The 24,801-nt window shown below is 42.2% G+C and overlaps 1 long non-coding RNA gene across 1 annotated transcript; it reads right to left on the reverse strand.

Moving 5' to 3' along the window:
• Positions 1-21,253: 21,253 nt before the first annotated feature.
• Positions 21,254-23,805, reverse strand: LOC147750567 (uncharacterized). Its single transcript, XR_015310081.1, has 2 exons — positions 21,732-23,805; positions 21,254-21,572 (listed from the first exon to the last, which is right to left on the reverse strand). It is a non-coding gene; the product is annotated as an uncharacterized LOC147750567 (long non-coding RNA).
• Between the last annotated feature and the right edge of the window lie 996 nt (positions 23,806-24,801).

A 24,801-nucleotide genomic window follows, 5' to 3' on the forward strand; every position in this document is an offset into this window, starting at 1 on the left:
GATAGAAAGGGAATACGCCGGATTTTGTGAAATAAGGCACCTACTTATACATAATACGGTAATTAGCTGGCAAACGGTAACAGATAGAGCGCATCCCAGACGGCTTATGTTTTTTGAATACCTACAACTGATTTATTTTATAAGAAAAGAAATAGGAGGTTTAGACACAACACCCAATGTTTTGTTAACAGCTCTATATGGGGAGAAACATAAGAGTATTGGATTCTGGTATAAAAAGCTACTCCCTTCTGAATTATCTCCTATAACTGTTAGTCATTTAGAAAAAATAAGCCTCACGTTACAGTGCGTTTTTTCAGATAAAGACTGGGAAGTTATATGTCATTTAGGAAACAAAGCACTCCGAGCAGCTAATTATAAGCGAATGTCCTTTTTTTCTCGCTGGCTGTTGTACTGTACCCCGGAGGCCTTGCAGAGAATATTCCCTGAATGTGAGAATAAATGTTTTAGATGCAAAACTAGGGGTCACGGTGGTTGGTATCATATCTTCTTCTCTTGTCCAAAGTAAGAATCCTTCTGGAAGGGGATTTTCGCAGACTTGGAGATGGCAACTGGGAAAATTCTATTACCAGAGGCGGAGGTGGCCCTTTTTGGTATCTGCAAAGAAAGGAATAGGTTCAATAAATCAGAAGAAGTGTTTATTTTTATCTCTACTGTCGTAGCACGGTCTCTGATTCTACAAAATTGGAAATCTACGGTGATCCCATGTCAATTAAAATGGGTTAATAAAATGAGAAGAACATGTAATTTTGAGAGAGCTTATGCAGGTAGAGTGGGTGGGATTGCAAGATTTGAAAGGAATTGGAAATATTTTGAGAAGCTTGAATCGATAAAAGTTTTATTTAAGTCAATTTTTAGATGTTATTGCATTTGCACTTTAAGAACTGCAAGTATATATTTGCTGTGTTATATCAGCTGTTTGTGCACTTTATCGTTTATATTAGCCAATTTTGCGTGATACTGCATTTGCACTTTAAGAAATATAATAATATTTTTGCTGCTATGTATCGGCGGTTTCTGCACTTTATTGCACCAGTCACTTTATATATGCCAATTTTGCACGTTACTGCACTAGCACTTTAAGAATTGCAATAATACTTTCTCTGTTTTAAATCGGCGGCTCTCGTACCTTATAGCACTAGCACTTTATGAACCGTATAGCAATCTTGATGTTTTTTACCAGCTGTTTTTATATTAGCCAATTTAGCAAGTCTTTGCACTAGTACTTTAAGAATGGCAATAATATCTTTGGATATTTTTGTTGCACTATACCGGTAGGTTTGTATGAATTATAGTAGAAATTTTGTAGTATAATATTAGCTGGTTCTTTTGTACTAGCACTTTAATATCGGTACGTTTAGTCGTAAGCTATTGCAGTTTTTGTACTTTTTTGGTATAGTCTAGAGTTGCCTCTTGTATATTGTCTGGAAATTTTTGTCTAATTATGAACAATTTAATGTACCAATGTTTTCCTACGGCTTGTTCAATAAAAAAAAATTATAAAAAAAAGAAAACGATAAAGAGGCAAAATAAAAAATAAAATATTATGCTGAAAAAGGAAAAAAAAATCAAACTCAACATTATCAAGTTCGTGATCTTGTATTAGTTCAGCAACAACAAGTGAGAAAATCTCAAACTAGATTTCATCCTATCCCTCTAGAAATTAAAAATAATTCAAGGCACGGCGATGACTGCAGTAAATAATGATAAAGCAATAACAAGAAACAAATCTTTCTTCAGAAAAGTCACACCTGGTGTTGAACAAAAAATTACACATCAAAATGATCAGCAAAGTGAATGGATACACAGAAGATCTGAAAGAACATCAAGAAAACCTGAGAGACTAATGGAACATTGTTAATCTTTTATTTCATTTCATTTGATTGATTTTTGTCTTATCTTTTTTAGGGGGAGGGGGGAGAATGTAATGAGGTGTAATGACATGACATTGTGAAGCCATTTAGAAGTATGCCCTAGTGGAAGTTCAAGGGAAGAAGGTTGGAAGGTTAAGTTCAAACATATACAGATGTTATGGCTGGATTTTCTGAGTAGGTGGGATCAGCCCCTAGGGGCCCCTCCAACCCAGCCAGAACGTACTCACCTTCCCTCCTCAGGACTAACTATCCAGGCACCTGGTACCTACCTGAGGATGGGGAACTCGCAATATACAAGCTCATATTATTAAAAACACCTCATAATCTATAGGGATACTAAGAATACTCACTGATTACTAGGGATATCCATACCCTACACCACACTTATTCACATCAGTTGGTCTCGCGGCCACCCTGACCCAGACCGTTCTACCCTAGGGCAGATATGACACACAATCCGGTGCGTCTACACACGGGCCTGCAGAACCCAATGCTCCCTTTTCCAAAGTGTTTGCAATCCTGCAAAACTACACACTAGTTCGACCTCCTAGTGCTCTCATTTATTCAAGCCACAATCTAGTGGGTATACACACTGGTAATCCTCCCCAGTGCTCTCATTAACGCCGCATATCAACGACGACCACATTCCTATGAACACCTATACATATATATATATATATATTGGGAAGTCTCTTCACTATGGGTCTGCTACTACAATATTAGGAGTTAGCCAATTAATCTTATATATCTCCTACTCTTGACATCATAGGTCCACTCACTCCCTATTTATGTGATCACCACTTACCTGATTGGGATTACTCATCCATTCACGTGCCTAGTAACTACCTAGGAGCTTCATTTACCTGGATTGAACAAGAATAGGAGATACACACCAGTTTGTTATAAACTGGGGGGGGTTATTTTATTAAAACAATATAAACATTTACACAGATCTGACAAAGACTATAGGTAGAACACTCCGCTGAAAGAGAAAAGATTAGCAATGCAAAAGCCTAGGGAATAAAGATAAGATTAAGATGCAAGTGTAAAGTAAATTAATATAACAGGAACGCCTTCACCTTATTAGTGTGTAGTCTTGTTCTAGCTGTCATCTGGGTTCCTCTCTCGTCTGTGCCTTGGCTCATCTCAGACTCTCTCTCTCTCTCTCCTGCACTCTTGGGTACACCTCTGCGCTGATCACTCTGTCTCTGGACTCCTCTCCCCCACGCGAACTGTCTCCACCTTCCAGATTCAGTCTTAATGGTTCCTGACGCTCTGATCACCGTTCATTCCACTAACTTATTCACTCTGTCTCTGCGCCAATGTCCAATTAACTCCATCTGCTCCCATAGGTTAGTCCACGATCTCTCCTCCGTCTCTTCTAAAAGGCATTACTTCAGACTCCAGCTATTCACACCTCCTCCTGATAAGCAACTGCTTCTGACTGCTTCCTTCAGTTCCAGCTCACTATTCAACTCAGCTCTTCTCCAGCTTGAACCCTCTCTCTCTCTCTGCCAACTCCACTCCACTGCTTTCCACTCCTCCACCTTAACACGACCCTCTCTCTTCGCCACCTTCACTCGACTCACTGGCTCCGCCTCTGCACTTCACTGATATAGAATGCTGTTTCCTCATGGAAAGTTCCAGCCATCAGCCTGCCGCCCACCAGATCTCTGCACCACTTCGCATCAAGGACACACACCCAGCTGGCCAGCCTTTTGTGGTGTCTTCAACACAGAGAATAATACAGCCTACCGATAAGGGCTGGCCCAGACCGGTTCTCTCCAAGTGAAAAACAGCCTTAACTATAAACATTGCCTTTGCCCTGAAAAGTCTCCCAGCTTCATCAAAATGGAGTCCCTTTAGCTCTAGGCCTGTAGGCCTGAAAGGGGTGAAATGCTCCTTAGCTCTGTCAGAATACCTACATAAACCATATCAATATGTCTAATATGTCAAAGCCAATAGGCAATAGACAGGTTAAAGTCAAGAATAAAGGCATATTAAGCAGCTATCCTCTTCTAGATCTGGAAAAAAGGGCTTAAAAGGGCCAACACAGGCTAAGAATACCTATACTAGATGCGAGCAAGATTAATGATCTATATCACTGCTAAATAAAGCCAAAAACCCTGCCATTACAACAAGTTAGTTCATCTTAGATATGTATTAGGTTGGAGGTTGATGTCTTAACTCCATTAAAGATATATATTTTAATTAATTCATACTGTCTCAAGAAGATCTTTTCACAGCGCTGGGAGTAGAAACTTCAGCAGAACAGGTGCAGGCCCTCTTGCGTGAAATCTCCACCCTGAAATCTGAAATCGCGGGGTATTCCGCATTGACCAATGCAAAGGAGGCATTGGACCATCTGAGTATAACACTGAAGGACTTCGAGATCAATACCCAGAATAAGAAGTTGGAGAAATTGTCCATAGATATTCGCTACTACGAGAAAAAGAACACATATCCCTATCTCAACGAAGACTACTACAAACAAGACAATCAGGCCATGGCACAAGAGGCTATCGGGGACGGAGAAACTACACCACATTCTCAGAGTCATCCTATAGCATGGACAGTGAGAATGAGCAGGGAGGCCAGAGCACTGATTATGGATACCAAGAGAACTGGCATCAACCCCAAGGACTGTTTCCTTTTTTAGGGGAAGGCCAATGAAGACCACCGAGAGGGGCTGAGAGGTCCACCACGGGGACAACACCAAACCAATGTGAATTGGAAGACTCAGAAGCAAGTGTGCTTCCCACCAGAGAGCCATGGTGAAATAGCAACCAGATGCAAAGTGTACAGGTGGTGAGCCGACAACAGAATCCTGTTGTGAACATCTCATCTTATATTTTAGAAGAAGATGAAGAACAAATTCTCAGTAAAGGTTTGTCTTTTGTCCCAACGGCACGACCCACTCGTTTTGCATTGAAGACTGAGTTGCTGAGGTTTTTTCGCAAGATTTGCCTAAGATACTGCTTCAAGCATTGCCCTACACCTTTAAGAACATCACAGACTGGCCAGAGAGTCCCCTCTACGTTCGTCCCGCCGTCCAACTCAATGACCAATCATATTCTGGCGTATGAACACATTGTGCTAAAGGATGTATCGAAGATGTTGGGGATACATAAACACACCAATATAAATGTAACCAAGCAAGAAAATGAAGCCCTTCGGACACTAAGGAATAATAAGCACATTTTAAATCAAGCCCACGAATAAGGGCGGGGCAATCATGGTGCAGGATACCAGAAAGTACAACTACAAGATGGAGTGAGCTACTTTAAACTGAGGACTGACCCCTCCAAAGATCTGGCACTCAAGATCCTGACTTTGACGAAAGAAGGGAAGGCAAGGATTCCTGAGTGATCATGAATTCATGTATTTGAATCAACAAAATCCACGGCCAACTACCATATATACACTGCAGAAGATTAATAAGTGCATGCAAAACCCACCCGGGAGACCCATTGTATCCGGATGTTGGCTCAATGTTGGAGCCTCTTTGCAGATACATCGATTTCTTCTTTAAACTAATTGCTGAAGCTACTCAGTCATTCCTGAGGGATACCCTACTGACCATCAACCTTGCAGATCAACTTCCTTTCGATTCCAAGGAACAACTTTTGGTGACATGTGATATTGTATCACTTTACACGAGAATCCCGCAGATGGCAGCCCTGAATGTTATCCGACAAGCCCTGGACCAGCGACCAGCACCAATGGCTGTACCGAATGACTTCATAATTGATTTACTCTCGATCGCCATGATGAAAAACGTCTTCCTTTTCCAAGGTAATTTCTTCCGACAAAGTAAGGGAGTGGCGATGGGGGCAGCTTTCGCACCAGACCTGGCCATAATTTTTATGGATAATGTTGAACAAACATGTGTCCTAATTAACACCAATCCATATGGCAACCAGCTCATGCTGTGGTGAAGATATATCGACGACGTGTTGATGCTGTGGACGGGTACCTGTAGTGAGCTGGGTTCCTTCCACGACTGGCTAAACCATAACATTCAGGGCATTCAATTCACAATGCAATTGGATCTGTTTGACCTGCTTTCTGTGCCCATACCAGAGCCACTATGCGGACAGGCGCTTTTGTAAACTACACCTTAATTTTACAGGTGCAGTTTCCCCGCTCTCTAGAAATTCGGAGCCTGCGCGCCCGATCCTCTCTTGCTCCAGCCCGCTCTGTAGGGTTTTTTACAGTATTGTTCAGGACCACTGGCCTGGAGTATTTATTCTTACGGTCCCCACTAAGATACCTTACAATAATATTGTTTCACTTGCATTTTAGGTGCCCTTTCCCTTCACAGTCCTGAGGAAGACACCTCTGTAAGGTGGCCAATTACCTACAAGTCCCTGGGGTCGAAACGTCAACATCTCTTTTCAAGCGAGCTTGTAAACAACAGAGATTTTTGACTGTGTTTGAATGTAGAGCTTGGCTATCTCTGACTATGTTGATTTATGTGTAGCAATGGGTAAATAATATGCCTAACTGTCGTTTGACGCAAACCTGTTTTACTTCACTAATTCTTTTACCCATCTGTAACACCTTTAGATCACAAATAATCACTCATCCTTTCCATAACCCCCTCCTCCTCTTCTGGGCACGATGTGTAGATATTATAGATTTAATATGCGTACATGTGCTTTTGTGACGGTGTGATTAAATAACCATGATCAGTTTTTTGATTGCTTTTTTGACTGTTTTCTCTTACGTATTATAAGTATTTGTATTATATTTCCTTGCTGAAATTTAGTCCACTGGGACCACCTCTTTTTTGAACTGCTTTCTCCAGACAGGGCGTGCACAGTATTTGGTCTATTTGTGTTTCACTCGCGTGGCTCAGTGCCAGGGTATCTCATTACTTGGGCTTTATCAAAGGCCTGGGGAATTCATGGGCCTGGCAGAAAGGGACAGGGGCACCCCTACACCCGACAGGAAGGCTGTAAACAGGCTGTCAGCAACTAATGGTTTTTCAAAACAACAATGGTCCCATTCACAAGAAATGTTCAGAAGCAATAAATATAGATACAATCGATTCTATATTAAATTTGACATGTCCAGCCAGACAGAGGTCTCAATCTTAACTTACTAAAAGACGCACGGAAAAGGATTCCTTCAACAAATCACCGTAGTGGGGCACAAGCCTGTACCAGAGCACATACAAATCAATACAGTGAGGAAAGCAAGGAACAAAACAGGGCTTTTTAGGCAAAAGCTGCAGATTTCTGTAGTTTACAAATGCACAGAAAATTCAGTCGGGCACCTTCGCATATACATAACATATAATTTTACGTTTTTGCATAAGGTGCACATAAAGGTCGACGGCGTTTCGGTCCCACTAAATAATCATGGGGACCATCATCAGGAAATTATTTAATGCCTAGTAGTTGGCCACCACCTCCCTCGTGTTGCTGGACGCAAAACCTCACATCTTGTATGATTGTTTATCTCTCATGCATTTCAAAAGGGGTTGAGGGGGGTTTACAATATTTTTGGTGACGTTTGTGTAGCTATAATTTACATTGCCTCTTTATTTTAAAATGCAACCTTTTCATTCTACTTTGTTAAACTATCGTAAATGAATGACTTTCTTTAAAACACTGCACTAGAGAGCAAGTAACGTCACAGGGCAGATGTCTGACAAGAGATGGCAGTTTGTACGTGAAAGGAAGTGCAGTAAAGGTCTAGTGATAAACAGCACCTAAAGTTGGTTACCAAGGCAATGGATGTATGCAAGGCTGCGTCCTAATTGTAGTAGGAAAGGTTTTGCCTGAAGTTTATCATTGCACTTTTGGGCTTTTAACTTAGAATACCACACAAGCGGAAGTAAGTAACGACCATCAATGATGCTGTAAACAGACATTGATTTGGTATTATCAGAGTGGTAAAATCATTTTCAGCAAGCTTGGTGCCAGAGTTCTCAAAGAACAAGGTCCTTAAACCGCTTTAATGCAGTCTAAAAAGCTGGACGGTGCAGTCAAACCATTTTTTTAAGCAGTCACAGTTGAAAAACGATCCCCCACTTAAGTCCTGGATGCTGCAATCAACAAAAGGTCAGTGTCTAGCCCAAGGTGTGAGTTTTATGTAACTTTAGATCTGTCGGAGCAGAACATTGCTTTTGTTGATTATATATCTGCAAATTGAGCATCACATTGTGGATTGCGTGGTAAGTACATCAAATCCATATATGTTTTAATATCATGGACTTAATGACTGGCCATTATTCTGCTGGCTGGACCGTTTACCTTAGTCTGTTGCTGGACCACCTTCGTTTGCTTGTTCTCATTCTAGCTTCTGCACAAGTGGAATCCTTTTTATGCTAGGGCTGCTTCATAACCGCAGGTGAATTCAGTGATCAGAGTGGCACATTACTGACTATACTCCCATTGATACAGTTAGTTGTTCCCTCTCCACATTTCGAGTACGAACATATGAGACTTCTGGATCAAGGGACAGGTGAAGGGATCACCTGTCCACTTCAGAACCAATTTGGTTTAGATCTGTGTGGTAATAATTAAGCACTGCAAAAACAGACATTGTGGCACGTTTGACCAGATAATAATAATTTGGCAAATTGGTCTCACATAGGTGAAACCTGTTGGCTTTGTCAATGCCGATCTGTGGCTGTTTGTTATTCTTGGGAGAGGAAAAAATACTTTGCCCCGTTTTAAGGATCTATGGTGTACACATTCGCAGGGACGCCCTAGCTTTTTAGTTCCCAGTGGATAATTTTGATATTGCTGTGGTAATTGCTAGATTCATTGGCCCAATTCAGAGCATGCCTCTAACATGCAATAATAAAAAAAACTCCCTAAGCAAAAGTTTCAATTTTAAGGCATGAATATTTTAGTACTGTGACTAGAGGAACGAATGTGCTGTTCGCTATTGTAATTATTGATTCGTCTTAGCCTGGGAAACCAAATCAGCCCTGGCAAATTTTGTCAGGCACCACCCACGTGGTGCATAGTGAGTGCAGCAAGTGAGCCCAACCATTGGGTGGTGGGTTTGGGAGTAGGTGTTTCCCTCTGAGAAAACTAGGAGGGGGTGGTGGTGGAGGGGGTGAGCGGGGGGAGGGGGTGAGCCGGGGGGGGGGGGGGTGAGCCGGGGACACACCAAATGTTGTAAATGTTAAAATAAATATATATAAATCCGTATTTGTACAGCACAAACTACTCACCCTTGTGGGTCTCAAGGCGCGGGCGGCCGTTGTGGAAATTAAGTGAGATATTTCCCCGTCACATGGTGCTGAGCTGCCACCGGAGCCAGGGATCGAACCTGCGCTCTGAAGTCAGCTGCCCTGGCCGCTGCACCACACCTCTCTGCAAATTACATTGTGCATTTTGAAAGAGAGACAATAAATCAAACGTGTATAGAAAATGGTACACAAGACTAAGATGACTCCAAGGTGTAGGATTCACATTTCATCCACACTTTTAGAGGCTTTTTTAGGTCTCGCTGGTGTTAGCAGCGCGAAGCGCTGCATCCAGCGAAAGATCTTATGTTGTTCACTTGCCGGGAATGTATGACAGGGGCAGGGTACGTGCTTTACCTCGGCGATTTCATCTATGGACACGCTTCTGCTGGCGGGCTTTCATCACGTGTGCAGAATCTCTTGGGCGCTGCGGTTGTTGTGAGCGCGCCTAATGAATTCCATGTCTCGCTTTCGTGCTTCTGCTGGCAGGCTTTCATCACGTATGCAGAATCTCTTGGGCGCTGCTAGTGTTGTGACCGCGCCTAATGACTTCCGTGTCTCGCTTTGTTTAAAAAGGGCCGGTAATCAGCAACCGAGTACGCGACCATTTAAAGCTCAGCTTGTAATTTTGATGCAAACCTGTTTGTCATAGCAGATACCACGTCTCTGCTTCCAGCAAAGCGTCGCTTAATGAGTCACGCAAAAGGAAGCCAGACATCATGGTTAGGCACAACAGACATGTAGACTGAAAAAAGACTGTCAGCTGCGCCTGCTGGAAGTGCGTCTGAGGTGTGACTGACTGAACCCCAACCTTATTCTTTGAGAAAGACCAAAGTGCCGAACTTCCCCCTGGTGGAGGCAGATGAAGTGCGCCCCGCAGCTGCTGAGTCAAGACAGGTCCGGGCTACACTTTCGGGTCACTGATGTCTTCAAAAGAGCAGCAGCGTGTGTGGCGCCTCAGATTGTGGTGAATGGCTGCTTGTCACGAGATCTTAAAAAGGAAAGGAGCTGTGTCTGCTGGGAATGTAGCAGCATTTGCTGAACTCTCTAAACTAAATAACACAATACCAACAACACACACTTAAGAGGATATAGTGCAACCACGCAGTACAAAACATTGAAATAACGATGCACAAAAACACAACATAACACCAAAAACAACACTTCACCACCGCAACAGAAACACAGCATAATCTGATCAACATGTAGAAACATTCTTGTCACACATTTACCACCTCCATTGCATGTGGTACAGAGAGGTAGTAAGAGTACTGACTTACCACCAGGACATGCATGGAACGGGGCCAGCCTAAATGTTTCGGGATACAGCCACAACCCTCTTTGGTGCAAGAGGTAAAAGTGAAAGTAGCTAAGGGGGGGGGGGGGGGGGGGGGGGGAACGACAGAGTGTGCAGGCGGAAGAGATGCCCTGGTTGTGGCCAGTACCTGCTAATAAGCCCCCTCGGTGCCGCCTCTGGCCCCATAGATGCTAGCCTGGGCCCTTGTACCGCCATTACTGATCCTATTGTGAAGCGCTCAGACACCTTCGGGTAAAGTCTGCGCTATATAAAAACGGATAAAATAAAAAATAAATATAGTGTCGGGTTCCTTCTCCGCCGCCCCGCCTCTGCAGACACCAGCCTGCTTCATTGTTGACTCCAACCTCACAGCCTTTCAAGGACGCCAGATTCGATTGCTCCACAATGTATTTAAGTCTGTGAATCTTGACCGGACAGTCACGCCTCCAGTCTCACTTATCGGGCACACACAGTCAGTCTTGCGAGCATCTCGGGGGGTGATTAGATCTGCAAGCACCTTTTGTAAAGCCTCCTGATCCCAGGCCTGCGTGCTCTGGGACAGCAGGGCTCTGATTGGAGGGGAGAGTTTCTGAAATACGCCAAATTACCAAATTAGGTGTAGTGCAAGAGCCTTTCCCCATCAACCATCAGTGGCGGGCCGGGCTGTAAGACCCCCCCCCCCCATGTTTCACAATACCAGCTGCAAACCAGGGGATTCACGCTTCTTTCTGTAATGAACCCATCAGTTTGTTATCACTAGCTCCGTTCGCTTCAGTTGTCTCGCTCTTTTATCATAGTCTTGGCCTAATAATTATGAGGGTTTGCTACGTGGCTAACATTTTACCTACATGGCCAGTAAAGAAATTGTGAAAATCCGCAAAATCACGTATTCTGTTGGCATCTTTGAAATGCAAAATATTAATTTTATATACAAGAAGATATTATATATTTGAGATGTCCAAGCGTGTCCCAATTGCTTCTCAAAGCACATAGAGGATGTAACCTTACGGTCAGAGCTGCTGACAAAGGAACAGTGGAGTCTCGGCGTCGACTCAGCATCCTGTGATTCTGGGCAAATCACCTAATCTCCCCGTGCCTACCAAGAAATGAATGTGTCCTTGTGGTACGTAACTGATGCTCATATGAAGCACTCAAATACCCTCGGTTATTTAAATACTTATTAAATATGAATTCAGGGGGGGCCTATTTAACAAATAGTGTAAGAGGACATACACAGATTTACGTTTCCCCCTGAGCATACTTTTATCAGTTTTTTTGCTATTCACAAGCTTTCCTTTTAGTACACCTGGCTAGAAGTGGGTGGGCCAACACATTACCAAGGAGGGCCAAGCCAAGGGTCAAGTCTGGCTGTAGGAGCCTGTGCAGCAGTTGAGCGTCGTAAATATGTGGACTGTAAATCGGGCAACAAACATCATGTTAGAATATGATTATAGTGTCTTCAAAATTCATAAAAAGTGTATTTCTTTAACAAGCAGAAGAGTTTCACTTTACTACATTAGATTACATCACTGCATTGTGAAGCATTAGTATTGTTTCTACATTAACTTAGTATAATGCATGCCCCCTGCCCTGACAACAATTTCGTTAGTGAACTAAGAGGCCAGTCAGTGTGTACCCTACATGTGGACTAAAATATTATTATACATTCAGCAACCTTATAGCCTACTTAATGAAACAGAAGAGTTATATGTACAGTGCACATCCTGAACTCACATTTTTGAATGTTCTCATATGTGAGAACAAGCATTGGCCTAGCCAATAGGTCTCGCCTTTGGGACCTTAGAAGTATTTAGTTATGCAGCACAATATCCTTGGTGCAACATCATCAAATGTTGCATGGCTTAACACTTAAGGGTCCAAAGGCGAGACCTATTGGCTATGCCAATGCTTTTTTTCATTCTTATTTATAAAGATACACTGTAGAAGATAGAATAAGCTTTTATACCTCTATAGACTCAACAAAATAGTTGGATCATGGTACCATAGCGATAGACAAACTAATTGTGCACATTCAGGATGGAGGCTCAGTTCGGTATTACAGTGGAAACCATAACATTAGTCTAATTAGTTAAGGATGCTCAGACTCCAAGCTGCTAATGGCAACAGTGGGAGCAACAGTGTTCACGTTTACAGTACTGTAGTTTGTTTTTGGATAAACATTAAATGTGTGCCTGGCATTTACAGAATACATAAACAAACTTTTATCTTAATCCATGTGTGCTCTCAGAAAATTAGAATACTCTTCATCTCATGTCTAGTCCCAAAATGCACATCAGGCTGTAAGATTGAAATTAAATTAAATGAAAAAGATATTTATTAAATCCGGCTACTACTACTACTCGAGAGAAAAACTGCAGACGCCGAACCAAGAGATGGCATTAAAAAGCCAACTTTTTAATGCTTTCCAAAAAGCAAGCAATTGGGTTTCCTTTTTGAGAGAAGTTTGTTGCAAATGGGATACCAATTGTTCGTGCCACATATCCTATAATGTATGGAAGCCGCTTCAGTTTTCCAATTATTTAAATGCTAACTATGTTAAAATGTTATTCCTTATAATTCCAGGATAAGCAACTGTAGTGTAATGCACCAGTGCATGTGACCTGGCAGACATTTTTAAAACCTCCCAAGTACATTATGGTACTGCTACGCTGGCCTAAAATGACAGCCTTCGAAAAGTCAAAGAGAATCCAGAGCCAGACTATTGCCTCCAACAATAGCAAAGAGTGCCTCTCTCCTTCAGATACTTGGAGCAGACAAAGAGCTGAACTGCCTCCCAGTTATCTGAAAAGAAGAATCTTTGGCTAAGTTGTGCAAGAAGATGGCACCAGCACTCATTCCTAGGTCTGTCCTAGAGACTGTTTGACCATCTTTATGAAATAAATGTCTCCTAAATGAAAATGCATATATGCAGAGCAATTTTGTCTCAGACGCGTTAATCCATTGATTTTCCCAACTAACATTCACATTTTGCTTCTGCCTACTATATATAGCATACTTCATGAGAGAGTTGGTCAGCCCCCTTATGCCATTGGCTTTCTTGCACAGTGGATGACCATGTATTGCCTGTGCACATCTACCTAAATAAGTGTACTTCAGTGCAAGCTCTGGAGAGACCCAATACTATGCCAATGCTTAGTTTTACCTAATATTTTACACTTTTTAGGCTTGCCTGGCGAAAGCAGCACATGCGTTGCTCTTGCGGGTACCTTTTGGAATCAATCCTGCGGAGGGCTTTCATGCACGAGTCTGCATGGACAAAGATGGCTGCTCTTGCCATTTGTCCACAGCAAACAGCATGCGTGTCCGTAGGGACAGTGGACAGTCCGCAGCCATCTTGCGATGCTTTTGTTGTCATAGCAACGAAAATGCCCCTTCCTGTATGCAGCTTGCCGGCCGCTTCCTGTATGCAGCTATGGGGTTCGAAGCTGCCGTCATTCGCCTTCAATACATGTATAGCCTCTTTTGCCATTACTTTAGCATTGCATCATTATCTTAATCTAGACATCCTCTTCGTGCTTTTCCAGGATTTCCATCCAACACTTGTGTATTACTTTTTCGTTTGGTTAGTAGATACGTGCTCCATATCTAGTTCAGTAATAGACCAGATTGGTTAATGCCCAAATACAATCAGTTAAGTCACGCTTTAGGTCTTGCTAGCATGGTTTGGGTGTGTTGATTGGAGAAGTTGCAGCACACTTCAGGTTTTCATGGCAGTGGTCTGCGGTGGAGTAGGGCTCCTATGCTGAAGGTGAAGACTGCAGATTTCCTGAGAGGCCTTTGCCTCTGAAAGGACAGATTCAGAAAAGGGGGTGGTGATGGACAGAGTATCTGAAATAAACAGAACACTCATACCCAGTCAACAGATCAGGGCTTGATCCATCACCGTTAATTATCTCACTGCACCATCCCAGCTCAGAACCTGGCTACATGCAAATTAGTCTGAACCTGGCCCAGTGCATCATGGGAACAGGGCAGACCAAACTACCAAGCCAATTCTTATACTGGGAAGGAAACAAGCTTCGGGGGACCGGTTTCTGAAAGGACAGAGGCCGCTCCGGGGCAGTTTGCGGGAGAACCAATGGTAGAAAGCAGGTCACCTCCTCCTGTAACTTGACACGCGGCAAAGCGGTCACAAAAGAACGGGTATGAGGAACACAGCGCGAGTAGATTGTTTACCGTAAACTGCATCAACTGTGTGCTTCCTGCCACCCGGAACAGAGTGCTACAGATAATTCTAGCCAATATTTATGTTCCGCCTCTTTCTTTGCATTCCACATTTTGGAATGTGGAGTAGACTGAACACTCTTGGGGAGGGGCGGTGAGAAAAGGTTTGTTTAGGTTCCTCGAGGAGGGAAAATAATTTTACACACTCAAGACCTATGGTACATCTGTTTAACTCTTAGGCTATGCTAATTTGCGTAGCTTTTTTCCTGTGAAGATTTTACAAAATCACACATTACATACTTATAGTGGATGGTGCGGTATATGGGTATCTAACAGGGCTTTATGTACGTGAGAGCATACTTCATTGGGGGGAGTGCACAAGACACCAACATAAGACTTGTTCACGCAGAACATAACTTTCTGGGAGATGTTTTCCAGTCTCCTGCAGTCGGAAAGTACACAAAATCAATCGGTGTAAAATTGAGGAATTTTTATAACATGGAATTCATACAGTTTTCAAACTTCAACCACAAAATCAACATTTCATCGATGGCCAGTGTGTAATTGTTTCAGAAAAAGTAGGAATATGTTAATTGTTTGTGAACTCCTTTTACCTTCATATTTTTGTGATATGAAATATAAATATAGAATGTTATAGCTCTATTAATCCTTTCCAAGACAATTAAACAAGCATTAAAAATTCAATAGGTCACGCCTTTATTTAAGTTAAAGCCATTTGCTTTGCTATACAATACCATTAGCAAAGCAAATGGCTTTAACTTACTAAAAGGCAAGACCTATTGCATTTTAAATGATTGTTTTATTTTTATAGAGGGCTTGGTCCGGGGGAAACAAACTCTGGATTCCTAACATTAGTTAGGGTGGACTTACTAATTTATTTCTACCCAAACAAAGCCTTCATCTTTAGCAAGAGGCCTAAAAAAACACTAAAATCTGCTTACCCACTCGCTAAGGGTATTAGATTTTAGCAGGCAGAGCAATTTTTAGGCACCTACTAGACAGTTTGGGCAAGTGAACTTGAGCTGCAGAGGAACGGGTGTTCTATTCATTCTGAAAGTGAATGAGCAATAAAGATTTCTTTAAATCTTGTTTTTATCCTGACACATTTGCGGTCTGTTTAAGGACAAGTGTCAGTCTAATTACTGTTCATCTTATTCTGGAAAATGGTGTTTACTTTTCTCTCCAACAGTTAGAGCAGGCTTCTCAGACTAGTAGCCTGCAAGTAGCTCTCCTAAATGTAACCAAGCCTACTACATTAGAAGCTTTTGCTTGGTTGAACTAATAGATCTAAAATAAATCAGAGTCTGTATTCAAGTCAAAAAGGTGTGTTTTTTCAGAACTCATAATCTCATGTTTGGAGACATGTTATATTTCTAAAATAAATTTAACACTGAAATTTGAGTGATAGCTCATGTGGCACTGAGCAGCAATATTAATACCTTGGTGCTAGGGGCATTGGGTTATGCACTATCCATTTAAAGGCATTTGAAATGGACAAAGCCTTTTCAACCTGCTAGTGGCCACTAACGCCATGACCACCAGACCAACCCTAATATTAGTGGCTCCTTATTTTAACTGAACACAAGTAGCACTTTTCTAAGAAAAGTAAGGAGGGGACACCCCCGCGTTAAATGATTTTGTTAAATGCTGCCTGACACTCATTGTGAAATAAAAGGCTGTTTTGTTGCTTGCCCATTTTCTTCCCCTAATGCACCCCATTTAAATAAGGGCAGAACAATTTACAACACTTCACTTGGTGATGCGCAAATGACAAAAATTTGTAGAAAGTATTCCCCAACATTGTTTGTACATTACATAGTTTTCAGTAAAAATGCATGCCACTTGGAAATTCTGTTGATATTTCAATGACAGTGTGCTACCACTCCATGTTTAGTTACAAATGTTTTAAGCAATAGCTGGGTTTTTTTTTTAACCAGGATTTGAAAAACATTCTTGCCACTGCCCAATGACAAGGCTGTTAATGAACTAAGGCACATCAGAGTTCCTGTGTATCTTCTATACAGCTAAATTTGTATTGTATATGGAGCAAAGGTTTAATCTATTAAAACAAAATACTTTGTTTATACAGCAGACATGTGCTAGCAGTTCAGCAAAATAAAATATTTGCCTCAGATCACAATTTGAAACCAGTTAAAGGGACAAGAGCGTTACAGTGAAGTCAAGTAGTTAAAGTCACTATACCTGCACGTCTGGTAACGGGATTTTTTTTAGGCCTGGGCAACACATGGATCTATGCAGATTGCTGTAATTTTATATGCAAAGTACATGTTCTTTACCACTAGCCAAAACTCCGATCAGTAGGTACATTAGTCACCAGTTTTACTTTTGCACTTTTATGGCTGCCTGAAAAAGGTTGGTAAAAGAGAAACTCTGCAGGGACTTTAAAACTGCAGAGCTGCGACATAACTGGCCCCCACCTAACAAACCAACCATTGCCCGATACAGCCAGTCCAGCTTTGGTCCTAGCCCATGTACTTACCTTGACTGACATTTAAAAATGTTTGCCTTTTATTTCTGTAAGATAATTTCTTAGAAATAATTTACTACTGCTTAAATGTATTCACACCATTTAAAACATACGTTCATTGTTTTCATATAATGGAGACATTTTAGTAAAGCCAGGACATAGAGTGTAGTAGTAAAAGTACGTTTATTAGAAGATTGGTTTCTAAACAAGATGATACATATTACAATAAATAATTTAAAAATATACAATTTCAATAATACTTTTAAAAACGCAATACCTTCCCAAAAAAAAAAAAGAAAGAAATGGTGAAATCCTACCTCCCGCAACTTAAAAATTCCTATAGCAATACTCCTAGAGTTACAATAAACAACACCATGAAATAGTGTTACCGCCTAAGCATAGAATACTTTAAGCATTTTCCATGCCAATTTCTATCCAGTCTTATTCGGTTCAGACGTTCCTTTTTATCGCCTTCATATATTTTGCCAGGACGATTGCTACATCAAGATTTGGCATGTCAGTTAGTAGATTAATTGCCAACAGGCACTCAGTGGTACCATATTGAAGAAACATAGGCTGTAAAAACAATTTCCACTGTAACAAAATTTTTTGACAGTCTAATAAAATATGTAAATTGTCGCATTTGGTACCTAATCCACAGCGACATTTACAGTCAGGTTGTATACCATTTCTGCTTTTCCGTTTCCAGGAGATGCCCAATGGTTGACCCCTATTCTCTACCTGAGCACTTCAGCTCTTAATCCAGCATTTGGTAGTGTATCCAAATAGGGGTACCACATATCATTCTCCCAGCTATTCATCATATAGTGGACTGATACTTTCTTTCCCAGGTATATCATGTCATTTTGCCTCGATGCTTCTCTTCCTGACGTTCTAAGCTACCCATTTGAAGCTTCAACAGACAGTGTCGCCTGGTCAAATTTTACTTTTAGGTCTTTACACATCATGCCCAATTTCATTCTAATAATCTTGGCCCAATTTAAGACGCTACCCAAAATCTCCTCTTTACACCATTGTGACACTATTATGACTTCCTTGGATCCCAATCTTTTCCAAAATCTTAAATAGGGCCACGTGTACCTATATGTTCCATGCTGTCACTCCTAGCTCTACTCCGATTGCCTGGATCATAGATGAGCCAGGCAGTGACATCAATGGTTTTAGACATTTCCCTTCCTCAATGTCCCAGTTCTTCCCACTCGAATACAAGACCTCGGCCCCATACTGCACTTGTGGGGGTATCATTGCCTTATAGGCATTCAATAAAGGTCTATATGACATATCCCGTAGATTTGGTTAAATTTCCTTAGCCCACATCCTGATGTATGGGCTTTGGCATTCTGGGCTGCCATTTTAAGACTTTTCAAACCAGATACCGAGATATCTATATACGTTCACGATTTCTAATTTGGTAGAACCCAGATACCAATTAAAATTCTGAGTTTTCTTCCCAAAACCTAGGATTTTAGTTTTGTCCATGTTTACAGCCAGACGTTTGGCCAAGAATTATTCATTAAAGGCTGGCACTTCTGTTCACTTCTAAGGTGGCTGAGAGATCGGCCAGATATATTGCAAACAGTAAGGGAGCCAATACACATCTCTGCCCTAAACCATTCTTAATCAATATTTTAGGTGTTAATGCTCCGTCAGTGTCTTTGATGACTTGCGCCCAATTAGGTTTGTGTAGCTCCTGGATAATTCCCAGGAGCCCCTCTGGGATATTATATTATCTTAGGGACTTCCAAAGGCATCTCCTATCCACTAGGTCGAAAGCTGCGCAGAAGTCTACTAAGCAGCAGCTTAACTTCCCCTGCGTTTCCACAAACTTTCGCGCTACGGCCCACAGTGCGAAGCAGTGATCGATCGTGGAATGCCCCTTCTTAAAACCTCCTTGGTCCACTGGCATGATCGACCACTGTTCCAACCAGTCTTTCAGGCTACCCAGGATTATTTTGGAAAATACCTTTTCCACAATATCCAACAGGTTGATAAGTCTATAATTTTTTGGTGCTTTTCTATCATCCTTCTTGTGGATGGATCCGATTATTGCTCCCCTCCACTTTTCGGGGATCCTGCCCAACTCCAATATTGCCAAATACATACAAGAGAAAAATTCCACCCACCAATCTTGCTGGGATTTTATGATAATTGCTGGCAAGTTATCAGGTACTGCGGCACGGGTTAGGTTTAAGCATCTTATGATTTTATTTACCATTTCTATTGTAAACAGAAGTTTTAGATCTACCACTGCCTCCATCCAGGGACTGGTATCCTCACCTTCTTCAGTATATGTTCCGTATAGCTCCCCTAGATATTCTTCCCACGCTGCTTCCTCAACTACACAGGGCATAGCCCCCCTTGCCTGTCCCGATGCTTCTTTTAACAAATTCCAGAAATTACGCAAGTTTAGATTCTATAATTTCCAGCAAGTTTGCCCAGCATTTTTCTTTGAAGGCCCTCTTCAGATTTCTCACTAACTTTTATACTCCTTCATATTACTAACATTTGTGTGTATTATTGGATCATGTTTTTTCCTCCGGCTTCTTTCTTCTCTTCTTATTTGTCTTTTCTTAGTTAGACACACCCTGTTAAACCAGCTTGGCTGTTTGCATTGCATTGCTTGTTTAGCCATTGAGCATGGAACCTTACTTTTTAGATCTACTTTAAGGCACTGCACCATTTCTTTTATCTTTTCCTCGAACCAAGGCGCTTTTAAGTCTTAACATTCTCCAGGCTCACTTACTGTTGGAATCCAGCTAGCTTTTCAATGTATTGCTCAGCAAGTCTTGTTGTCAGACGTTTGGGGTACTCTACTTGTTGAGGGAGAACCAATTCTCTAGAGCTTTGGGGTCCCCTTGCTAATGCAAATTTCCGAATATTGTGGTCGCTACCATCGCAAGGAGTTATCTGAAACCCCTTGATGAGGTCAAAATTCCACGCATGGATAAATACATAATCGATCGGGCAGTATTGGAAACCTCTCTTGAAGGACTGCTTTGCAGGGCTATCTGTTTCCCACCTGCCATTTAAACAAAACAATCCCTTTAGCCCCAAACATTTGCCCAACTTCACATCTTGTTTAGAGGTTGTACAATTTGGAAACAACGCTGGGGGTATATTATTTGAGCTGAAGGTCTTTAAACCATCGGTCGGATCTCAATGGGTTCAATTGAAAGTGAATGTTTCAGCTATTTCCAGTTGGAATGCATCTCCTCCACGAAATAGTGTTCGGTGAGGGCAAGCAGGAATTTAAATGTCCAAAGGAATAATCCACATTCTCTGGACAGGGAAAATAAGCTTCACTAAGTATTTCGTAATATTTGTACAGTGTAGAACCAGATTTTTTGGGTGCATGTGTGTAAACATTGCACACAAAAAATGCTTATACTACTCATCGCGAAGTGCTGGATGGCAACACTACAGATTAGTGCTGTGAACTTTATTTGTGATGATAAACCGATCCAGTCACAAGAATAAAAAAGGCCTTATTCAGTTATTAAATGTTAGCCGACTAACCTTCAATATACTCCTGTTTGCCAATGCAAGCAAACAGTATGTATTGCAGATGGGAGGTTGGGGGTAGGGTTAGATAGAGAAGGTTAACAGGAGAAGACCATAAACTATTTTCAGAACCAGGGTCCATAAAAAAGGCACCCCCGCCCCATTTCTCGTACAGGTAATCAGCACAGCTATTACCCTCGAAGTACGATGATCTATCAGAGTTCAATCAATATACTGTTTATCAGCACACAGAAAAACTGTGATCCTTATTTATATTGTACTCTGCAAAAATGCACTGGCTTGAGGCTCTCAAATATATCTTGCTACACGAACAGAGAATTTAAAGCAGAGCCAACAATGTTAGGATTGACGCCCATATCACACAGATCGTTCAGTAAATGTGTGTTTGTTAGTTAAGCAACTTCACAAGTTCACGGTCACCCAATTTATCCAACCAGCTTAATTATTTCATTCTTTACTTGTGCTCGCACAGTAACCACCCTAGATCACATTTCCGGCAATTCACACTCGAGTTGCCATTTCATGACATAGTGTAGGGAATTTACAGTAAGGATTAAAAAGCACCCATATGCAGTTGAAGAGATTTTAATACTGTAGTGAAAACGAAGATCAGCAGCTTTGGTGTTCAGAAAATCTGGATTTTATTAAAGATACAAGAGGCTAATATTGCATACTCTTTTAATGATGCCACAGCTACACAGCAGCTCCTTTAAGAATAAGAACACAAACAATTCCATCACTATAAAACTGTGAAACTTCCATTCCTCTTCCTTCTTTTAGCAATACGCATTTAACATGAAATAAAACATTAACCAATAAATAGTACAATTAAAACTCTAAACTCATATGGTTCCATGAAGTCTTCTGGAAACGTAATAGATTCTCCGCGAATATATCCTCCAATTACTGGTCTTCCACTTTAGTGCCGAACTCGGGCTGAAACATAAAGAACATTATTAAATCTGGGCTGGGGCCCAGAGTGGGATTAATAGCCGCTGTCTTTAATTAATTTCAGATTTTCTGAACATCAAAGCTGATGAAAATCGAAATTTTATGGCAAGACCTGAAGGCTAACATTGCAAGTTCAAATCTTACCTGAAAGACAAAGAAGCTGCAGTCTCGACCAGCCTAAAATAACATTTACTGAAAACTGCACACAGGCCGAAATATACGTCCTCAAGAAGCCCAAGGCAGACCCCAAGGAGCTCAAATAATTCTGGCCCATCTCCCTGCTCCCTTTCCCGGCGAAGGTAATCAAGAAAATCTCCAACATGCAGCTGACCTGCTACCTCAAGGACAACATCCTAGACCCATCCCAGTCCGGATTCAGACAAAACCACAGCATCGAGACAGCCCTCATCACTAGACAACGGCAAAACTTCAGCCCTCATCCTCCTGGACCCGTCAGCCGCCTTCGACGCGGTCTGCCACTTAACACCAAGAACACGCCTCCTAGAAGCCGGAATCCAGAAGAAGGCCCTGAACTGGACCAAGTCCTTACTCTCCGGCAGAACCCAACGAGTCTGCCTCCCACTGTTCTGAAGCCACTGCCATCATCTGCAGCGTACCCCAGGACTCAACCCTCAGCCCGACCCTGTATAACGTCTACATGGCCGCCCTCGCACAAGTGGCCCGCCAGCACGACCTGAACATCATCTCCTATGCCAACGACACCCAGCTCATCCTCTCCCTTACCAAGGACCCACATACCGACAAAACCAACCTCCACGAGGGAATGAAGGCTGTCACCGAGTGGATGTGGGAAAGCTGCCTGAAGCTGAACTCAGACAAGACGGAAGTCCTCATCCTCGGCCCCACCCCCTCAACATGCGACGACTACTGGTGGCCGACCACACTGGGAACAGCTCCAACACCCACGGACCACACACGCAACTTGGGATTCATCCTCTACTCCTCCCTCTCCATGTCAAAGCAGATCAACGCCATCTCCTCCTCCTGCTACAACACCCTCTGCATGCTTCGCAGGATCTACAAGTGGATCCCAACCGAAATCAGAAGAACGGTGACTTAAGCCCTCGTCAGCAGCAGGCTGGACTACGGCTGCGCACTCTATGCAGGAATCCTGGCCAAACACCTGCGACAACTACAACGCATCCAAAACACCTCCGCCCGTCTGATCCTCAACGCCCTCGACGCAGCCACATCACCCCCCACCTAAGAGACCTGCAAGAGGATCACCTTCAAGCTCCTCACCCATGCACACAAAGCACTCCACAACACCGGACTAGCTTACCTGAACAACAGACTCAACTTCTACACCCCCGCCAGCTCCACCAGCCTCGCCCTTGCTGCTGTCCTGCGCATCCAATGAAAAACCTCCGGCGGCAGATGCTTCTCCTTCCTCGCCGCCAAGACCTGGAACACCCTCCCCACCCATCTGAGGCAGACCCAAGACCTGCTCAACTTGGGAAGGCTCCTTATGACCTGGCTCTTAGAGCAGTAGCAGCACCACCCCCAGCACCTTGAGACCTTCACGGGTAAGTAGTGCGCTTTACAAGTTGACTGATTGATCAAAATGTTCTGTAAAGCACCTCCATGCAAACAAGCTCTTGAAGCAGATGTCCCTCTCCCAGAATATACTCCAAATATATCTATATTCACACCTGAACACTTAAACACTTGGTTCACCCAATGAGCAAGAGTAGAAGACACTGCTTTATAAGGATTCTTAAAAGAAATATGTAACTGTTTAGCACCACTCGCTCTTAAGAGCTGTCCTATCATACATTTTCACAAACGAACGTTCATCAAAAGAATGGTTTAAAAAAAAAAATAATAATAATGGCAAGTAATTTGCTTTAGTCCTCTTTCATAAATGAAAACAAAATCTAAACAATCACAATGGCAGACTATATATGCTGTACCTCGCGGTTTCCTCTTGATCAACTCGTCCGTGCACAACTATTTCTGTACCTTCTGTCGTTCGGTACAACTGTTACACAAACGGAAAACGTTACTTTATTTAGAAAGGTGCACCGGTAATACACTATTTTCATCCAAAATGAAGCACACAGTCGTAGTAGTGATAGGTGTCTCCCCCCCCCGATCTTTTATTTTCATTGCCTCAGGATCTGGACGCCAACTGAAAGTCATAGTTAACTGAGCATTCAGTCGGGTTGCAACTAGATCTACTTCACACGGACCCCTGAGAACCCTTAATCTCTGAAACACCTTTCTGTTCAACATCCAATCGCTTGAATCCCTGTAATGCCTTGAGCACCAGCCTGCCTCCAAATTCTTCGATCCTGGAATGTGTACTGCCTAAACTGAAAGGTTTTGATTAACACAGTCCCAAAACAACTTTGCCAAATCCTTTGAAAATGGACCCCTGCACTCCCTAAGCCGCTCACATATCTTAAAGCTGATCCATTGTTCATTTTCAGCAACACTGAGCACTTTGCACTGTTCTTCGTAAAACTCCTTAGATCGAAGGACCCTGTCGATAATTCCATCCAATTTATTTGAAACTTGCTCACCTCCTCCGACCAAACTCCACCTGTTGTAACTACAGTGTGTCGCCCCCCACAGTCATCCAGCCTTGCATCGGATTCTATTACTATCTTGCAAAAATAACTCTTCCATACCATGCCTCCATATTCCTTAACCACCAAACCAATTCCTCTCTGCCCTCCTGGGTGAAAACAATTTCCTCGGAATACTTGAGACCACTCAAATGCGTGACTTTTAATCTCTGTAGTGCTCGATAATACAAAGGTCCTGGAAAAATAGCTTGTATTGTAGACAAAAGCAAACCCATCACTCTTGCTAACCCTCTCAATGACTATTTGCAACCAAAAGATTGCATATTTCTTTCCCTATCCTTTTTAACTACTCCTTTGGTAATTAACAGACCATCCACTGTATTCACAATAAATCCTAAAAACTGAGTCTCCTGATCCAGAACAAGACATTACTTCTTTGTCTTCAATGCAAACACTAGATCCTCTAACAACCCTACTGAAACGGTGTTTCTTCAACTTGCAAAGATCCATCAATAAAATGTCATCCAAATAATCAGCCTTATTCCGCTTTTCTCAAATATGCTGCCACAAGCCGAAAAACCTTCGTTAAGCACCATGAGGTGGACGGCAGCCAGATAGGAAGACAAAACGTACACATCCTTCCTCCCCATCTGAAATGTAGA

Source organism: Lissotriton vulgaris, chromosome 1_1 (assembly GCF_964263255.1).
Source record: "Lissotriton vulgaris chromosome 1_1, aLisVul1.2, whole genome shotgun sequence".
Classification (NCBI taxonomy): domain Eukaryota; kingdom Metazoa; phylum Chordata; class Amphibia; order Caudata; family Salamandridae; genus Lissotriton; species Lissotriton vulgaris.